Source organism: Schistocerca serialis, chromosome 7 (genome assembly GCF_023864345.2).
Source record: "Schistocerca serialis cubense isolate TAMUIC-IGC-003099 chromosome 7, iqSchSeri2.2, whole genome shotgun sequence".
NCBI lineage: Eukaryota > Metazoa > Arthropoda > Insecta > Orthoptera > Acrididae > Schistocerca > Schistocerca serialis.
In genome coordinates this window covers 603185948-603201801 of record NC_064644.1, presented here as the reverse complement: position 1 = coordinate 603201801, position 15854 = coordinate 603185948, and the positions used below count along the sequence as shown (strand labels likewise).

The 15854-nt window shown below is 53.6% G+C and overlaps 15 non-coding genes across 15 annotated transcripts; all 15 read left to right on the top strand.

Annotated features, from left to right (window-relative positions):
- The first annotated feature begins 2854 nt into the window (after positions 1-2854).
- Positions 2855-2927, top strand: Trnar-ucg (transfer RNA arginine (anticodon UCG)). Its single transcript has one exon. It is a non-coding gene; the product is annotated as a tRNA-Arg (tRNA).
- A 439-nt stretch (positions 2928-3366) lies between these two features.
- Positions 3367-3439, top strand: Trnak-cuu (transfer RNA lysine (anticodon CUU)). Its single transcript has one exon. It is a non-coding gene; the product is annotated as a tRNA-Lys (tRNA).
- Positions 3440-3761: 322 nt separating this feature from the next.
- Trnat-agu (transfer RNA threonine (anticodon AGU)) lies at positions 3762-3833 on the top strand. Its single transcript has one exon. It is a non-coding gene; the product is annotated as a tRNA-Thr (tRNA).
- Positions 3834-4390: 557 nt separating this feature from the next.
- Positions 4391-4463, top strand: Trnar-ucg (transfer RNA arginine (anticodon UCG)). Its single transcript has one exon. It is a non-coding gene; the product is annotated as a tRNA-Arg (tRNA).
- A 439-nt stretch (positions 4464-4902) lies between these two features.
- Positions 4903-4975, top strand: Trnak-cuu (transfer RNA lysine (anticodon CUU)). Its single transcript has one exon. It is a non-coding gene; the product is annotated as a tRNA-Lys (tRNA).
- A 322-nt stretch (positions 4976-5297) lies between these two features.
- Trnat-agu (transfer RNA threonine (anticodon AGU)) lies at positions 5298-5369 on the top strand. The gene has a single exon. It is a non-coding gene; the product is annotated as a tRNA-Thr (tRNA).
- Positions 5370-5926: 557 nt separating this feature from the next.
- On the top strand, positions 5927-5999 carry Trnar-ucg (transfer RNA arginine (anticodon UCG)). Its single transcript has one exon. It is a non-coding gene; the product is annotated as a tRNA-Arg (tRNA).
- A 439-nt stretch (positions 6000-6438) lies between these two features.
- Positions 6439-6511, top strand: Trnak-cuu (transfer RNA lysine (anticodon CUU)). Its single transcript has one exon. It is a non-coding gene; the product is annotated as a tRNA-Lys (tRNA).
- Positions 6512-6833: 322 nt separating this feature from the next.
- Trnat-agu (transfer RNA threonine (anticodon AGU)) lies at positions 6834-6905 on the top strand. Its single transcript has one exon. It is a non-coding gene; the product is annotated as a tRNA-Thr (tRNA).
- Positions 6906-7456: 551 nt separating this feature from the next.
- On the top strand, positions 7457-7529 carry Trnar-ucg (transfer RNA arginine (anticodon UCG)). The gene has a single exon. It is a non-coding gene; the product is annotated as a tRNA-Arg (tRNA).
- A 440-nt stretch (positions 7530-7969) lies between these two features.
- Trnak-cuu (transfer RNA lysine (anticodon CUU)) lies at positions 7970-8042 on the top strand. The gene has a single exon. It is a non-coding gene; the product is annotated as a tRNA-Lys (tRNA).
- A 322-nt stretch (positions 8043-8364) lies between these two features.
- Trnat-agu (transfer RNA threonine (anticodon AGU)) lies at positions 8365-8436 on the top strand. The gene has a single exon. It is a non-coding gene; the product is annotated as a tRNA-Thr (tRNA).
- A 6127-nt stretch (positions 8437-14563) lies between these two features.
- Positions 14564-14636, top strand: Trnar-ucg (transfer RNA arginine (anticodon UCG)). The gene has a single exon. It is a non-coding gene; the product is annotated as a tRNA-Arg (tRNA).
- Positions 14637-15075: 439 nt separating this feature from the next.
- Trnak-cuu (transfer RNA lysine (anticodon CUU)) lies at positions 15076-15148 on the top strand. Its single transcript has one exon. It is a non-coding gene; the product is annotated as a tRNA-Lys (tRNA).
- Positions 15149-15469: 321 nt separating this feature from the next.
- On the top strand, positions 15470-15541 carry Trnat-agu (transfer RNA threonine (anticodon AGU)). Its single transcript has one exon. It is a non-coding gene; the product is annotated as a tRNA-Thr (tRNA).
- Positions 15542-15854: the final 313 nt, after the last annotated feature.

Here is a 15854-nt window from a genome sequence, read left to right as displayed (position 1 = left end):
CCAGCGACACGTTCGTAATTTGCTCGCGGCTAAGAAACGCCGGGACTGGCGACAGACATGCACCCGTTTAAATGCAACCCTACCAATCAACTCGTCCAAGTTCTGGTCGGCCTTCCGTCGCCTTACCGGAACTAAACCCTCCCCCTATTATCCTCTTCTCCATGATGATCACCCTTTCCCTGACTCCCTTAGTAAGGCCAATCACTTTGCCTCCTACCTCTCCGATGTATTTTCCGTCCCCGATGATCCCCAGTTCGATTACTCCCTCTTCCCAGATGTCCGCGATCGAACTGACACCTCTTCCCCTCCCCTCGCTCCTGGCTTCCAGTACTTGGACAACATTACACACACGGAACTCAATGCCCCTATCACTACACAGGATCTCATTGGTACACTCCGCACAAAACGCAACACCGCTCCTGGTCACGATCGTGCCACCTACCGTCACCTTCGTGAAGCTCCTGTCTCTTACCTCTCCACCCTGGCCAGGCTCTACAATGTAGTCCTGTCCACCGGTTACTACCCCGACCTGTGGAAAACCTCCCGTATCCTCATGTTCCTAAAACCTGGCAAACCGCCGTCCGCAGTCTCCTCCTACCGTCCCATCAGCCTTACCTCGGTCTTCAGCAAGGTCCTAGAATCTATTCTCACCCGCCGCATCCACCAGCATCTCCGCCAGCACCGCCTCCTTCCCGTCACCCAGTGTGGCTTTCGGCCATCCTTCTCTTCCGACGATCTTCTCCTTCACCTCACTCATCTCCTTTCCGAACAGCTTAATTCCCGTCGCTCCGCCATCTTCCTCTCACTTGACCTCGAACGCGCTTATGACCGCGTCTGGCATTCCGGTCTCCTCTTCAAGCTCCAAACCTTTGCCCTTCCCATTAACTACGTCCGTCTGATCGGTTCCTTTCTCTCCCGCCGTCCTTCCTATGTCACCATCCATAACACCGATTCCTACACCTTTTTCCCCTCCGCCGGTGTGCCCCAAGGCTCCGTCCTCTCCCCCCTTCTGTACCTTTTGTACACGGCGGACATGCCGCCGCCGTCGCCCCCCGTACACCTCCTCCAGTTTGCCGATGACACCGCCTTCCTCGCCCTTGCCCCCACCCTGCAACGCTCCCAACGCCTTCTCCAATCCCATCTTGACCGGTTCACCGCTTGGTGCAACCAGTGGTTGCTCAAGGTCAATCCCTCCAAAACCCAGGCGATCATTGTAGGCAAAACCACCCCTTCCTTCCGCCTCCTTGATTTCTATCTCACGGTCTATGGCCGTCCTATCGCCCTCACTCCCACCCTTAAGTACCTTGGCGTCACCCTCGACCGTCGCCTCTCCTGGACTCCCCATCTCCAGACAATCCAAGCCAAGGCACGTTCCCGACTCTGTCTCCTCAAGCTCCTTTCCGGCCGCACGTGGGGTCTGGACCCCTCCACAATCCTCCACACCTATAAATCCCTCATCCGCCCTATCCTTTGTTACGCCCATCCAGCCTGGATCTCCGCCCCCCCTACCTTCTATAAATCCCTCCAAATCCTTGAACGCCATGCTCTCCGCCTTGCCTATCGCATCCGTCTCCCCTCCCCCACGCGGATCCTGTATGATCTCATCCCCTTCCCCCACCTCCTCCTTTTCCTTGAAAGGATACGTATCCTGTACACCTCACGTAAACTTGATCCTCCTCACCCGCTCGTTTCCCCGCTCCTCTCCCACCCCCGCCCGCTGTCGCGCCTGTATTCGCACGTCCCACCCGGTCTCCATCTCTCCACCCTCCATACCCTCTCCCATGGTGGCTTCCGCCAGCTCCCTCTCCCTGACGATGTCCTCGTCCCCTCCATCTACCCCTCCTATCAACTTTGACCCTGCCCCACCCCCCACTTCCCGTGTCCTTTCCTTTCGGCACCCTCCCTCCCTTCTCTTCTCTTCCCTTCTTTTTCCATCTCCCTGTCCCCTCCCTTCCCCCTCTTCCCCCGGGCTTCCTCTCCCCCTTCCTCCCTCCCCCCCTATCTCCCCTGCCCGTGGCATCTCTGCTCTCCCCTCTCGCTCTCCCACTCCCCTTCCTCCTCCTCCTCTCTTGGCAGGTCCCCGGACTCGCACACGTATAGTGAACATTCGCGCGCCGGAGATCGTCGCCTTTTGTGCTTCGTGTGTATGACGTCATATAGTGTTTTTGGTGTCCGCCGTCCCACTCCTATGTTCACTTGTGCCGTCGGACTCACCAGTGTTTTGTGCGCCGTGCCAACGTGTTTTCAGTGTTGTTTTCATCACATGTGAACGACTCCTTGTTTTTTTTATGTCTCTGTGACCTCTCTCTTTTGCCCGTCACTTTGTTCATTGTCATTCACCATGTTTTATACTCCTGTAAAACGCTATGGCTGAAGAGCGGCGTAGTGTGCCGCTGCCAGCCTACCTGAATTGTGCAGGTTTTAAAATAACAATAAAGTAAAAAAAAAAAAAAAATACTGCTGCTTTTGGCAGTCTCTGGAGAATGCCGACGTGAAATACTTAGTTCTTGTGAAGTATTTTCTACCCCTGGTAGAGACCCTCGCGGTTGTCGTCGTCGTCGGCGCCGCCGCCGCCTTGGTAATAGCGGCAACTCGCCTTTGTATGACATAGGGTGAGGTACCTTCTGCAACCGACTGAGATGGCAGTAAGCGATTGAAGCTGATTTGCAACCTCTTGTTTGATCAGCGTCATAAGGGCTTGAATGTAACTTGCGATGGGACACAGCAAGAAGTAGCATCGCATTTATAGTACTGAAATTGGAGATGGAGAATTGCGTCAAAGATGGGAAATTCATTCCGGCAAGCGTACAAATGGCGAAAATGAGGTGTGTGTGGGGAAGCACATTGCGCCAGTGACCGTGTGGCCTAATGGATAAGGCGTCGGACTTCGGATCCGAAGATTGCAGGTTCGAATCCTGTCACGGTCGACTTTTTCCAGTTCTGCAAAAGATGCATGCTGTTTTGCTGTGTTGTTTGAGTACTACAAAACTAGTTGAAAGTTGCTGCTGTCCGCTTCCTGGCTGCAAACCGGCGTCTACCTGAAGCACAAGCAAGACAAGGGGGTTCTGTAGCGAAATTTTCGGCACTGTTTCGATCAGGAGAGTTTTTGTTGGAACTACTGCGTCTGATTCAGGACCCAAGAGCTACGCCACAGGCGTCTGCGCACAGTCGAGCATGTGTGTTGAATAACGGTGCTGATAGCCACGTATCATTTCAAGTAGATTTGATTCCTTTCGGACACAATTTTTCATTGAATAGGATTGTAGCTCATTTGTGGCAGCAGGAAATAAGCTGTAGTGAAAAGGACCTTCCATAGATGGTCGCAGGTCCCATAAGTATTGTATGGCTCGTAATGCGTTGTGTGGAGCCCGGCTAGCTCAGTCGGTAGAGCATGAGACTCTTAATCTCAGTGTCGTGGGTTCGAGCCCCACGCTGGGCGGCGCGAAATTTTGTGTCTACGCGGATGCAACCTGCGCCCCTCTCGTGAGCTTTGCGTAATGAACGTAACGGGTTACGACGATGCCTAGCTTCGTATGAATATCAGAGGAATGGTTTTTGAAGCTGAAAGTAACTCTGAAATGAAATAAATGTGTTGTATTTGGAATTTTAGGTGTACATCGATATCGTGTGAGATGTGTAGGAAAGCAGCAGCTGTGCTAACTAAATACAAATAATGGTCGCTAATGCGGTGCGTTTCCAGCTGAAGGGCTCCGATTCACTACTCCATAAGAATAAAGTACCCGAAATATGCACCAGGCGGCGCCTCCTTAGCTCAGTGGCAGAGCGCTGGTCTAGTAAACCAGAGGTCGTGAGTTCGATCCTCACAGGAGGCAAACGAATTTTGTAACAGCCCCTTCTACCGTAGCCCTTTCGAAAAAAGCGGTCAAGAATAAAAAAAATTATGAATGGGTGCGGTATTTAAGAAATGCTCTCGCAAATGAAAAGTGCGAATGGTGCTATTAAAGTAGGCACCAGAAACTGCTGCTTTTGGCAGTCTCTGGAGAATGCCGACGTGAAATACTTAGTTCTTGTGAAGTATTTTCTACCCCTGGTAGAGACCCTCGCGGTTGTCGTCGTCGTCGTCGTCGTCGTCGTCGGCGCCGCCGCCGCCTTGGTAATAGCGGCAACTCGCCTTTGTATGACATAGGGTGAGGTACCTTCTGCAACCGACTGAGATGGCAGTAAGCGATTGAAGCTGATTTGCAACCTCTTGTTTGATCAGCGTCATAAGGGCTTGAATGTAACTTGCGATGGGACACAGCAAGAAGTAGCATCGCATTTATAGTACTGAAATTGGAGATGGAGAATTGCGTCAAAGATGGGAAATTCATTCCGGCAAGCGTACAAATGGCGAAAATGAGGTGTGTGTGGGGAAGCACATTGCGCCAGTGACCGTGTGGCCTAATGGATAAGGCGTCGGACTTCGGATCCGAAGATCGCAGGTTCGAATCCTGTCACGGTCGACTTTTTCCAGTTCTTTAAAAGATGCATGCTGTTTTGCTGTGTTGTTTGAGTACTACAAAACTAGTTGAAAGTTGCTGCTGTCCGCTTCCTGGCTGCAAACCGGCGTCTACCTGAAGCACAAGCAAGACAAGGGGGTTCTGTAGCGAAATTTTCGGCACTGTTTCGATCAGGAGAGTTTTTGTTGGAACTACTGCGTCTGATTCAGGACCCAAGAGCTACGCCACAGGCGTCTGCGCACAGTCGAGCATGTGTGTTGAATAACGGTGCTGATAGCCACGTATCATTTCAAGTAGATTTGATTCCTTTCGGACACAATTTTTCATTGAATAGGATTGTAGCTCATTTGTGGCAGCAGGAAATAAGCTGTAGTGAAAAGGACCTTCCATAGATGGTCGCAGGTCCCATAAGTATTGTATGGCTCGTAACGCGTTGTGTGGAGCCCGGCTAGCTCAGTCGGTAGAGCATGAGACTCTTAATCTCAGGGTCGTGGGTTCGAGCCCCACGCTGGGCGGCGCGAAATTTTGTGTCTACGCGGATGCAACCTGCGCCCCTCTCGTGAGCTTTGCGTAATGAACGTAACGGGTTACGACGATGCCTAGCTTCGTATGAATATCAGAGGAATGGTTTTTGAAGCTGAAAGTAACTCTGAAATGAAATAAATGTGTTGTATTTGGAATTTTAGGTGTACATCGATATCGTGTGAGATGTGTAGGAAAGCAGCAGCTGTGCTAACTAAATACAAATAATGGTCGCTAATGCGGTGCGTTTCCAGCTGAAGGGCTCCGATTCACTACTCCATAAGAATAAAGTACCCGAAATATGCACCAGGCGGCGCCTCCTTAGCTCAGTGGCAGAGCGCTGGTCTAGTAAACCAGAGGTCGTGAGTTCGATCCTCACAGGAGGCAAACGAATTTTGTAACAGCCCCTTCTACCGTAGCCCTTTCGAAAAAAGCGGTCAAGAATAAAAAAAATTATGAATGGGTGCGGTATTTAAGAAATGCTCTCGCAAATGAAAAGTGCGAATGGTGCTATTAAAGTAGGCACCAGAAACTGCTGCTTTTGGCAGTCTCTGGAGAATGCCGACGTGAAATACTTAGTTCTTGTGAAGTATTTTCTACCCCTGGTACAGACCCTCGCGGTTGTCGTCGTCGTCGTCGTCGTCGTCGTCGGCGCCGCCGCCGCCTTGGTAATAGCGGCAACTCGCCTTTGTATGACATAGGGTGAGGTACCTTCTGCAACCGACTGAGATGGCAGTAAGCGATTGAAGCTGATTTGCAACCTCTTGTTTGATCAGCGTCATAAGGGCTTGAATGTAACTTGCGATGGGACACAGCAAGAAGTAGCATCGCATTTATAGTACTGAAATTGGAGATGGAGAATTGCGTCAAAGATGGGAAATTCATTCCGGCAAGCGTACAAATGGCGAAAATGAGGTGTGTGTGGGGAAGCAGATTGCGCCAGTGACCGTGTGGCCTAATGGATAAGGCGTCGGACTTCGGATCCGAAGATTGCAGGTTCGAATCCTGTCACGGTCGACTTTTTCCAGTTCTGCAAAAGATGCATGCTGTTTTGCTGTGTTGTTTGAGTACTACAAAACTAGTTGAAAGTTGCTGCTGTCCGCTTCCTGGCTGCAAACCGGCGTCTACCTGAAGCACAAGCAAGACAAGGGGGTTCTGTAGCGAAATTTTCGGCACTGTTTCGATCAGGAGAGTTTTTGTTGGAACTACTGCGTCTGATTCAGGACCCAAGAGCTACGCCACAGGCGTCTGCGCACAGTCGAGCATGTGTGTTGAATAACGGTGCTGATAGCCACGTATCATTTCAAGTAGATTTGATTCCTTTCGGACACAATTTTTCATTGAATAGGATTGTAGCTCATTTGTGGCAGCAGGAAATAAGCTGTAGTGAAAAGGACCTTCCATAGATGGTCACAGGTCCCATAAGTATTGTATGGCTCGTAACGCGTTGTGTGGAGCCCGGCTAGCTCAGTCGGTAGAGCATGAGACTCTTAATCTCAGGGTCGTGGGTTCGAGCCCCACGCTGGGCGGCGCGAAATTTTGTGTCTACGCGGATGCAACCTGCGCCCCTCTCGTGAGCTTTGCGTAATGAACGTAACGGGTTACGACGATGCCTAGCTTCGTATGAATATCAGAGGAATGGTTTTTGAAGCTGAAAGTAACTCTGAAATGAAATAAATGTGTTGTATTTGGAATTTTAGGTGTACATCGATATCGTGTGAGATGTGTAGGAAAGCAGCAGCTGTGCTAACTAAATACAAATAATGGTCGCTAATGCGGTGCGTTTCCAGCTGAAGGGCTCCGATTCACTACTCCATAAGAATAAAGTACCCGAAATATGCACCAGGCGGCGCCTCCTTAGCTCAGTGGCAGAGCGCTGGTCTAGTAAACCAGAGGTCGTGAGTTCGATCCTCACAGGAGGCAAACGAATTTTGTAACAGCCCCTTCTACCGTAGCCCTTTCGAAAAAAGCGGTCAAGAATAAAAAAAATTATGAATGGGTGCGGTATTTAAGAAATGCTCTCGCAAATGAAAAGTGCGAATGGTGCTATTAAAGTAGGCACCTGAAACTGCTGCTTTTGGCAGTCTCTGGAGAATGCCGACGTGAAATACTTAGTTCTTGTGAAGTATTTTCTACCCCTGGTACAGACCCTCGCGGTTGTCGTCGTCGTCGTCGTCGTCGGCGCCGCCGCCGCCTTGGTAATAGCGGCAACTCGCCTTTGTATGACATAGGGTGAGGTACCTTCTGCAACCGACTGAGATGGCAGTAAGCGATTGAAGCTGATTTGCAACCTCTTGTTTGATCAGCGTCATAAGGGCTTGAATGTAACTTGCGATGGGACACAGCAAGAAGTAGCATCGCATTTATAGTACTGAAATTGGAGATGGAGAATTGCGTCAAAGATGGGAAATTCATTCCGGCAAGCGTACAAATGGCGAAAATGTGGTGTGTGTGGGGAAGCACATTGCGCCAGTGACCGTGTGGCCTAATGGATAAGGCGTCGGCCTTCGGATCCGAAGATTGCAGGTTTGAATCCTGTCACGGTCGACTTTTTCCAGTTTCTGCAAAAGATGCATGCTGTTTTGCTGTGTTGTTTGAGTACAACAATACTAGTTGAAAGTTGCTGCTGTCCGCTTCCTGGCTGCAAAACGGCGTCTACCTGAAGCACAAGCAAGACAAGGGGGTTCTGTAGCGAAATTTTCGGCACTGTTTCGATCAGGAGAGTTTTTGTTGGAACTACTGCGTCTGATTCAGGACCCAAGAGCTACGCCACAGGCGTCTGCGCACAGTCGAGCATGTGTGTTGAATAACGGTGCTGATAGCCACGTATCATTTCAAGTAGATTTGATTCCTTTCGGACACAATTTTTCATTGAATAGGATTGTAGCTCATTTGTGGCAGCAGGAAATAAGCTGTAGTGAAAAGGACCTTCCATAGATGGTCGCAGGTCCCATAAGTATTGTATGGCTCGTAATGCGTTGTGTGGAGCCCGGCTAGCTCAGTCGGTAGAGCATGAGACTCTTAATCTCAGGGTCGTGGGTTCGAGCCCCACGCTGGGCGGCGCGAAATTTTGTGTCTACGTGGATGCAACCTGCGCCCCTCTCGTGAGCTTTGCGTAATGAACGTAACGGGTTACGACGATGCCTAGCTTCGTATGAATATCAGAGGAATGGTTTTTGAAGCTGAAAGTAACTCTGAAATGAAATAAATGTGTTGTATTTGGAATTTTAGGCGTACATCGATATCGTGTGAGATGTGTAGGAAAGCAGCAGCTGTGCTAACTAAATACAAATAATGGTCGCTAATGCGGTGCGTTTCCAGCTGAAGGGCTCCGATTCACTACTCCATAAGAATAAAGTACCCGAAAAATGCACCAGGCGGCGCCTCCTTAGCTCAGTGGCAGAGCGCTGGTCTAGTAAACCAGAGGTCGTGAGTTCGATCCTCACAGGAGGCAAACGAATTTTGTAACAGCCCCTACTACCGTAGCCCTTTCGAAAAAAGCGGTCAAGAATAAAAAAAATTATGAATGGGTGCGGTATTTAAGAAATGCTCTCGCAAATGAAAAGTGCGAATGGTGCTATTAAAGTAGGCACCAGAAACTGCTGCTTTTCATTCGAGGGTTGGATCCCCTCTCTTCTTCATCGAAGAGTTTCACTGCCTGGGCTACTCTCAGGGTGCGCCTTCGACGTGGAAGATCCTTGCCGTGTCGTCTGTTTGCCGCCGCCGCCGCTTGGTCGCCGCCTTCCGTTCCTTGCCGCCGCCGCCGCCGCCGCCGCCGCCTGCCGGGGCTCGTCGCCCGTCGCCCCCGCCTGGTCGCCGCCTGCCGGTCCTTGCCGCCGCCGCCGCCTGCCGGGGCTCGTCGCCCGTCGCCCCCGCCTGGTCGCCGCCTGCCGGGGCTCGCCGCCCCCGCCTGGTCGCCGCCTTCCGGTGCCCGCCGCCGCCGCCGCCTGCCGGTGCTCGCCGCCGCCGGTGCCCGCCGCCGCCGCCGCCGCCGCCGCCGCCGCCGCCGCCGGTGCCCGCCGCCGCCGCCGCCGCCGCCGCCATCCGGTGCCGCCTGGTCGCCACCATCGCCGCCGTCCTGACCCTGGTCTACGGCCGTCTTCGTCTTCATCCGTCTTCGTCTTTGTCTGTCCCCGGTTTCTGTCCTCTCCTCTTCGTTCTGTCCGTTCTTGTTTCTCTCTCCCGTCATGTCCGCCCCCACCACCACTGTCACTACTACCACCACCGCCATTGTCTATACCTCCCCTTCCGCCGCCTCCACCACTATAACTTGGTGTGCCCAGTCCCACCTCCCTCCTTCCATTCCACCTCTCCTCACTGTCCCTTCACCCTCTATCTTTGTCGCCCCCTCTCCCGCTTCTTCCTCCCGCTCCTCTCGTTCTGATCCCTTCCCCCCACTCCCCCAGCCTGTCACTGCAGCTCCGGCTCGGGTGGTGGCCCGTCGGGCCACTGCCCACGCCCAGCTCTCCCCGTCACCTTCGCCATCACCGCCGCCACTGCCACCGTCATCGTCATCGTCGCCGTCGCCTTCACCGTCACCGTCACCATCTCCGGCGCCGACTCCGGCCCCGGGACCTGCCGCTCCCCGCCACATTCCCATTGTTCCCATCCCCCACACCTCCTCCACCGCCGTCAAGCGCCCTGGTGGCACCCCTGCTTCCTCTGCTTCCAAAAAGGCTGCGCCTCGTCCTCCTTCCCCCACCCATGATGCCATGGAAGTCTCCCCGCCTGTCCCTGCCCCCTCATCCTCCTCCTCTCCCCCTTCCTCCTACCGCTACCTCCTCTCCCGTCCTGATCCCTCTCTCCTTGAAGCCCGGAACCTCACCCTCTTCCTTCGCCAGCATTGTCCTGGTGCCCCCATCTCCCTCCTCACTCCTCGCCGAGATTCTGTTCTCATCTCCTCCCCCAGCTCAACCCTCCATACTGACATCCTCTCCCATCTCCCCATCACCCGTTTTGGTCCCAACGCCTCCCTTACCCCTGCTCCTTCTCCATCTCCTACCCACCAACCCCAACCCCCGCGTCGCCCGCCGACCCTCACCGCCGTGATCACGCGGCTCAGTCCGTCGATCACGGAGGAGGAGGTGTTGGCGGAGCTCCAGGCCCATCCCACGCTGGAGGTGCGGGCGGTCCGCCGCATTTTCAACTCGGCCGGCCCCACCCGCCTTATGCGGGTTTTCTCTGAGGACGCCCCCTCCACTGACCGTCTCCTGAAGGAGGGTGCCCTCCTCTTCCACCAGCGGTACAAGGTCGACCCTTCCCGTTCCCCTCCTCAATCCCTGCGCTGCCAGAGGTGTCTGCGCTATAATGCACACCCCACAGCTGAGTGCCGCGAGGCCCCCACCTGCCCGCATTGTCGGCAGGCGCACTTTCTCCGGCAGTGCCCTAACCTCCAATCCCCTCCCTCCTGTAATACCTGCAATCTCCCTCATCCCACCTACTCCCAAAAGTGTAAAGCCCGACCCCCTCCAACCACTCCTGAACTCACCGTACCTGTCCGTCCTCTGGACGCCCCCACCCCTCCTGGCAATTCCCTTCGTCCCCCACCCACCGCTGAGGACATCATCAGGTTCCTCACCATCGTCCTCCAGAATGTTCATCCCTTTCAGCGCCCTCACACCCTCCAGCAGATCTCCCTTGCTGCCCGTTCCATCTTCCAACTCAAGATGTACGCCACCTACTCCAACAACCAGGCCCATTTCACCTTCTCCCGTCTTGACACCCTCGTTTAAATCCCAGTCATGGCGAGACAGCAACGTATCCTTTTCAACAACATACGCTCCCTTCCCGCCAACAAAAACCTGTTCCTGCACACCCTTGCCACCCACCGCGTGGATGCCTTCCTCCTCAATGAAACCTTCCTGCAACCCCAACACACAGTCCACACTTCGCCCTACCTCCTCCACCGCTCCGATAATCCCCTCCCGATTGCGCGTGGCGGAGTTGCCATTGGTCACCACCGCCAGATCCCCGTTCGGCTCCAACCGCTCCTTCCCGACCCCACCGAACACCTGATCCTTAGTCTCTTCTTCCCCGGCCTTACCGTTACCTGCGCCACCATCTATGTCCGCCCCAATGCTCCTATTCCCTTCGACTTCCTCTCCCACGTCGATCGTCCCTTTTCCTCCTACGTGATCGCCGCCGACCTCAACATCCATAGTCGTTCCGCTGCCCAGTTACGGCGATGGCATCGGTTCCTCTCCACCCTTCAAGGTGACCTCGTCCCCATCCCCCGGCATACCCGTCCTGAATCCAACTCCACTCCTGATGTTATCCTCTCCTCCCCCAACCTCCTTGGCCGCATCACGGTGGATGTCCTGGAGCCTATTGGTAGCGACCATCTCCCTGTCCTCCTCACCGTTTCAGACGGTCGTCGCCCTCGCCCCGACCCTCGTACTGACCCTCCCCCCAAGTATGTCCACAACTATTCCCGAGCCGACTGGAATGCCTACCGGGATACCCTTTCCACCCAGGTCGATAGCCACCCTCTCACCTACCACCACCCTGACGATGTCACCCATGCCGCCTCCTTTCTCCAGCGGACCTTGTCTGAGGCCGTGGAGGCCCACGTTCCTACTGTCGCCATCCACCCCCACCGTCCTCCCTTACCCCCACAGGCCGTTCTCCTCCTCCGTGAATCCCGTCGTCTCTACCGTGCCTTCCTCCGCACGCGTGACCCGGACACACTACGACGCCACCGGCAACTCCAGCGACACGTTCGTAATTTGCTCGCGGCTAAGAAACGCCGGGACTGGCGACAGACATGCACCCGTTTAAATGCAACCCTACCAATCAACTCGTCCAAGTTCTGGTCGGCCTTCCGTCGCCTTACCGGAACTAAACCCTCCCCCTATTATCCTCTTCTCCATGATGATCACCCTTTCCCTGACTCCCTTAGTAAGGCCAATCACTTTGCCTCCTACCTCTCCGATGTATTTTCCGTCCCCGATGATCCCCAGTTCGATTACTCCCTCTTCCCAGATATCCGCGATCGAACTGACACCTCTTCCCCTCCCCTCGCTCCTGGCTTCCAGTACTTGGACAACATTACACACACGGAACTCAATGCCCCTATCACTACACAGGATCTCATTGATACACTCCGCACAAAACGCAACACCGCTCCTGGTCACGATCGTGCCACCTACCGTCACCTTCGTGAAGCTCCTGTCTCTTTCCTCTCCACCCTGGCCAGGCTCTACAATGTAGTCCTGTCCACCGGTTACTACCCCGACCTGTGGAAAACCTCCCGTATCCTCATGTTCCTTAAACCTGGCAAACCGCCGTCCGCCGTCTCCTCCTACCGTCCCATCAGCCTTACCTCGGTCTTCAGCAAGGTCCTAGAATCTATCCTCACCCGCCGCATCCACCAGCATCTCCGCCAGCACCGCCTCCTTCCCGTCACCCAGTGTGGCTTTCGGCCATCCTTCTCTTCCGACGATCTTCTCCTTCACCTCACTCATCTCCTTTCCGAACAGCTTAATTCCCGTCGCTCCGCCATCTTCCTCTCACTTGACCTCGAACGCGCTTATGACCGCGTCTGGCATTCCGGTCTCCTCTTCAAGCTCCAAACCTTTGCCCTTCCCATTAACTACGTCCGTCTGATCGGTTCCTTTCTCTCCCGCCGTCCTTCCTATGTCACCATCCATCACACCGATTCCTACACCTTTTTCCCCTCCGCCGGTGTGCCCCAAGGCTCCGTCCTCTCCCCCCTTCTGTACCTTTTGTACACGGCGGACATGCCGCCGCCGTCGCCACCCGTCCACCTCCTCCAGTTTGCCGATGACACCGCCTTCCTCGCCCTTGCCCCCACCCTGCAACGCTCCCAACGCCTTCTCCAATCCCATCTTGACCGGTTCACCGCTTGGTGCAACCAGTGGTTGCTCAAGGTCAATCCCTCCAAAACCCAGGCGATCATTGTAGGCAAAACCGCCCCTTCCTTCCGCCTCCTTGATTTCTATCTCACGGTCTATGGCCGTCCTATCGCCCTCACTCCCACCCTTAAGTACCTTGGCGTCACCCTCGACCGTCGCCTCTCCTGGACTCCCCATCTCCAGACAATCCAAGCCAAGGCACGTTCCCGACTCCGTCTCCTCAAGCTCCTTTCCGGCCGCACGTGGGGTCTGGACCCCTCCACAATCCTCCACACCTATAAATCCCTCATCCGCCCTATCCTTTGTTACGCCCATCCAGCGTGGATCTCCGCCCCCCCTACCTTCTATAAATCCCTCCAAATCCTTGAACGCCATGCTCTCCGCCTTGCCTATCGCATCCGTCTCCCCTCCCCCATGCGGATCCTGTATGATCTCATCCCCTTCCCCCACCTCCTCCTTTTCCTTGAAAGGATACGTATCCTGTACACCTCACGTAAACTTGATCCTCCTCACCCGCTCGTTTCCCCGCTCCTCTCCCACCCCCGCCCGCTGCCGCGCCTGTATTCGCACGTCCCACCCGGTCTCCATCTCTCCACCCTCCATACCCTCTCCCAAGGTGGCTTCCGCCAGCTCCCTCTCCCTGATGATGTCCTCGTCCCCTCCATCTACCCCTCCTATCAACTGTGACCCTGCCCCACCCCCCACTTCCCGTTCCTTTCCTTTTGGCACACTCCCTCCCTTCTCTTCTCTTCCCTTCTTTTTCCATCTCCCTTTCCCCTCCCTTCCCCCTCTTCCCCCGGGCTTCCTCTCCCCCTTCCTCCCTCCCCCCTATCTCCCCTGCCCGTGGCATCTCTGCTCTCCCCTCTCGCTCTCCCACTCCCCTTCCTCCTCCTCGTTCCTCCTCCTCGTCTCTTGGCAGGTCCCCGGACTCGCACACGTATAGTGAACATTCGCGCGCCGGAGATCGTCGCCTTTTGTGCTTCGTGTGTGTGACGTCATATAGTGTTTTTGGTGTCCGCCGTCCCACTCCTACGTTCACTTGTGCCGTCGGACTCACCAGTGTTTTGTGCGCCGTGCCAACGTGTTTTCAGTGTTGTTATCGTCACATGTGAACGACTCCGTGTTTTTTATGTCTCTGTGACCTCTTTCTTTTGCCCGTCACTTTGTTCATTGTCATTCACCATGTTTTATAGTCTTGTAAAACGCTCTGGCTGAAGAGCGGCGTAGTGTGCCGCTGCCAGCCTACCTGAATTGTACAGGTTTTAAAATAACAATAAAGTAAAAAAAAAAAAAAAAAAAAAAAGAAACTGCTGCTTTTGGCAGTCTCTGGAGAATGCCGACGTGAAATACTTAGTTCTTGTGAAGTATTTTCTACCCCTGGTAGAGACCCTCGCGGTTGTCGTCGTCGTCGGCGCCGCCGCCGCCGCCTTGGTAATAGCGGCAACTCGCCTTTGTATGACATAGGGTGAGGTACCTTCTGCAACCGACTGAGATGGCAGTAAGCGATTGAAGCTGATTTGCAACCTCTTGTTTGATCAGCGTCATAAGGGCTTGAATGTAACTTGCGATGGGACACAGCAAGAAGTAGCATCGCATTTATAGTACTGAAATTGGAGATGGAGAATTGCGTCAAAGATGGGAAATTCATTCCGGCAAGCGTACAAATGGCGAAAATGAGGTGTGTGTGGGGAAGCACATTGCGCCAGTGACCGTGTGGCCTAATGGATAAGGCGTCGGACTTCGGATCCGAAGATTGCAGGTTCGAATCCTGTCACGGTCGACTTTTTCCAGTTCTGCAAAAGATGCATGCTGTTTTGCTGTGTTGTTTGAGTACTACAAAACTAGTTGAAAGTTGCTGCTGTCCGCTTCCTGGCTGCAAACCGGCGTCTACCTGAAGCACAAGCAAGACAAGGGGGTTCTGTAGCGAAATTTTCGGCACTGTTTCGATCAGGAGAGTTTTTGTTGGAACTACTGCGTCTGATTCAGGACCCAAGAGCTACGCCACAGGCGTCTGCGCACAGTCGAGCATGTGTGTTGAATAACGGTGCTGATAGCCACGTATCATTTCAAGTAGATTTGATTCCTTTCGGACACAATTTTTCATTGAATAGGATTGTAGCTCATTTGTGGCAGCAGGAAATAAGCTGTAGTGAAAAGGACCTTCCATAGATGGTCGCAGGTCCCATAAGTATTGTATGGCTCGTAATGCGTTGTGTGGAGCCCGGCTAGCTCAGTCGGTAGAGCATGAGACTCTTAATCTCAGGGTCGTGGGTTCGAGCCCCACGCTGGGCGGCGCGAAATTTTGTGTCTACGCGGATGCAACCTGCGCCCCTCTCGTGAGCTTTGCGTAATGAACGTAACGGGTTACGACGATGCCTAGCTTCGTATGAATATCAGAGGAATGGTTTTTGAAGCTGAAAGTAACTCTGAAATGAAATAAATGTGTTGTTTTGGAATTTTAGGTGTACATCGATATCGTGTGAGATGTGTAGGAAAGGAGCAGCTGTGCTAACTAAATACAAATAATGGTCGCTAATGCGGTGCGTTTCCAGCTGAAGGGCTCCGATTCACTACTCCATAAGAATAAAGTACCCGAAATATGCACCAGGCGGCGCCTCCTTAGCTCAGTGGCAGAGCGCTGGTCTAGTAAACCAGATGTCATGAGTTCGATCCTCACAGGAGGCAAACGAATTTTGTAACAGCCCCTTCTACCGTAGCCCTTTCGAAAAAAGCGGTCAAGAATAAAAAAAATTATGAATGGGTGCGGTATTTAAGAAATGCTCTCGCAAATGAAAAGTGCGAATGGTGCTATTAAAGTAGGCACCAGAAACTGCTGCTTTTGGCAGTCTCTGGAGAATGCCGACGTGAAATACTTAGTTCTTGTGAAGTATTTTCTACCCCTGGTAGAGACCCTCGCGGTTGTCGTCGTCGTCGTCGTCGTCGGCGCCGCCGCCGCCTTGGTAATAGCGGCAACTCGCCTTTGTATGACATAGGGCGA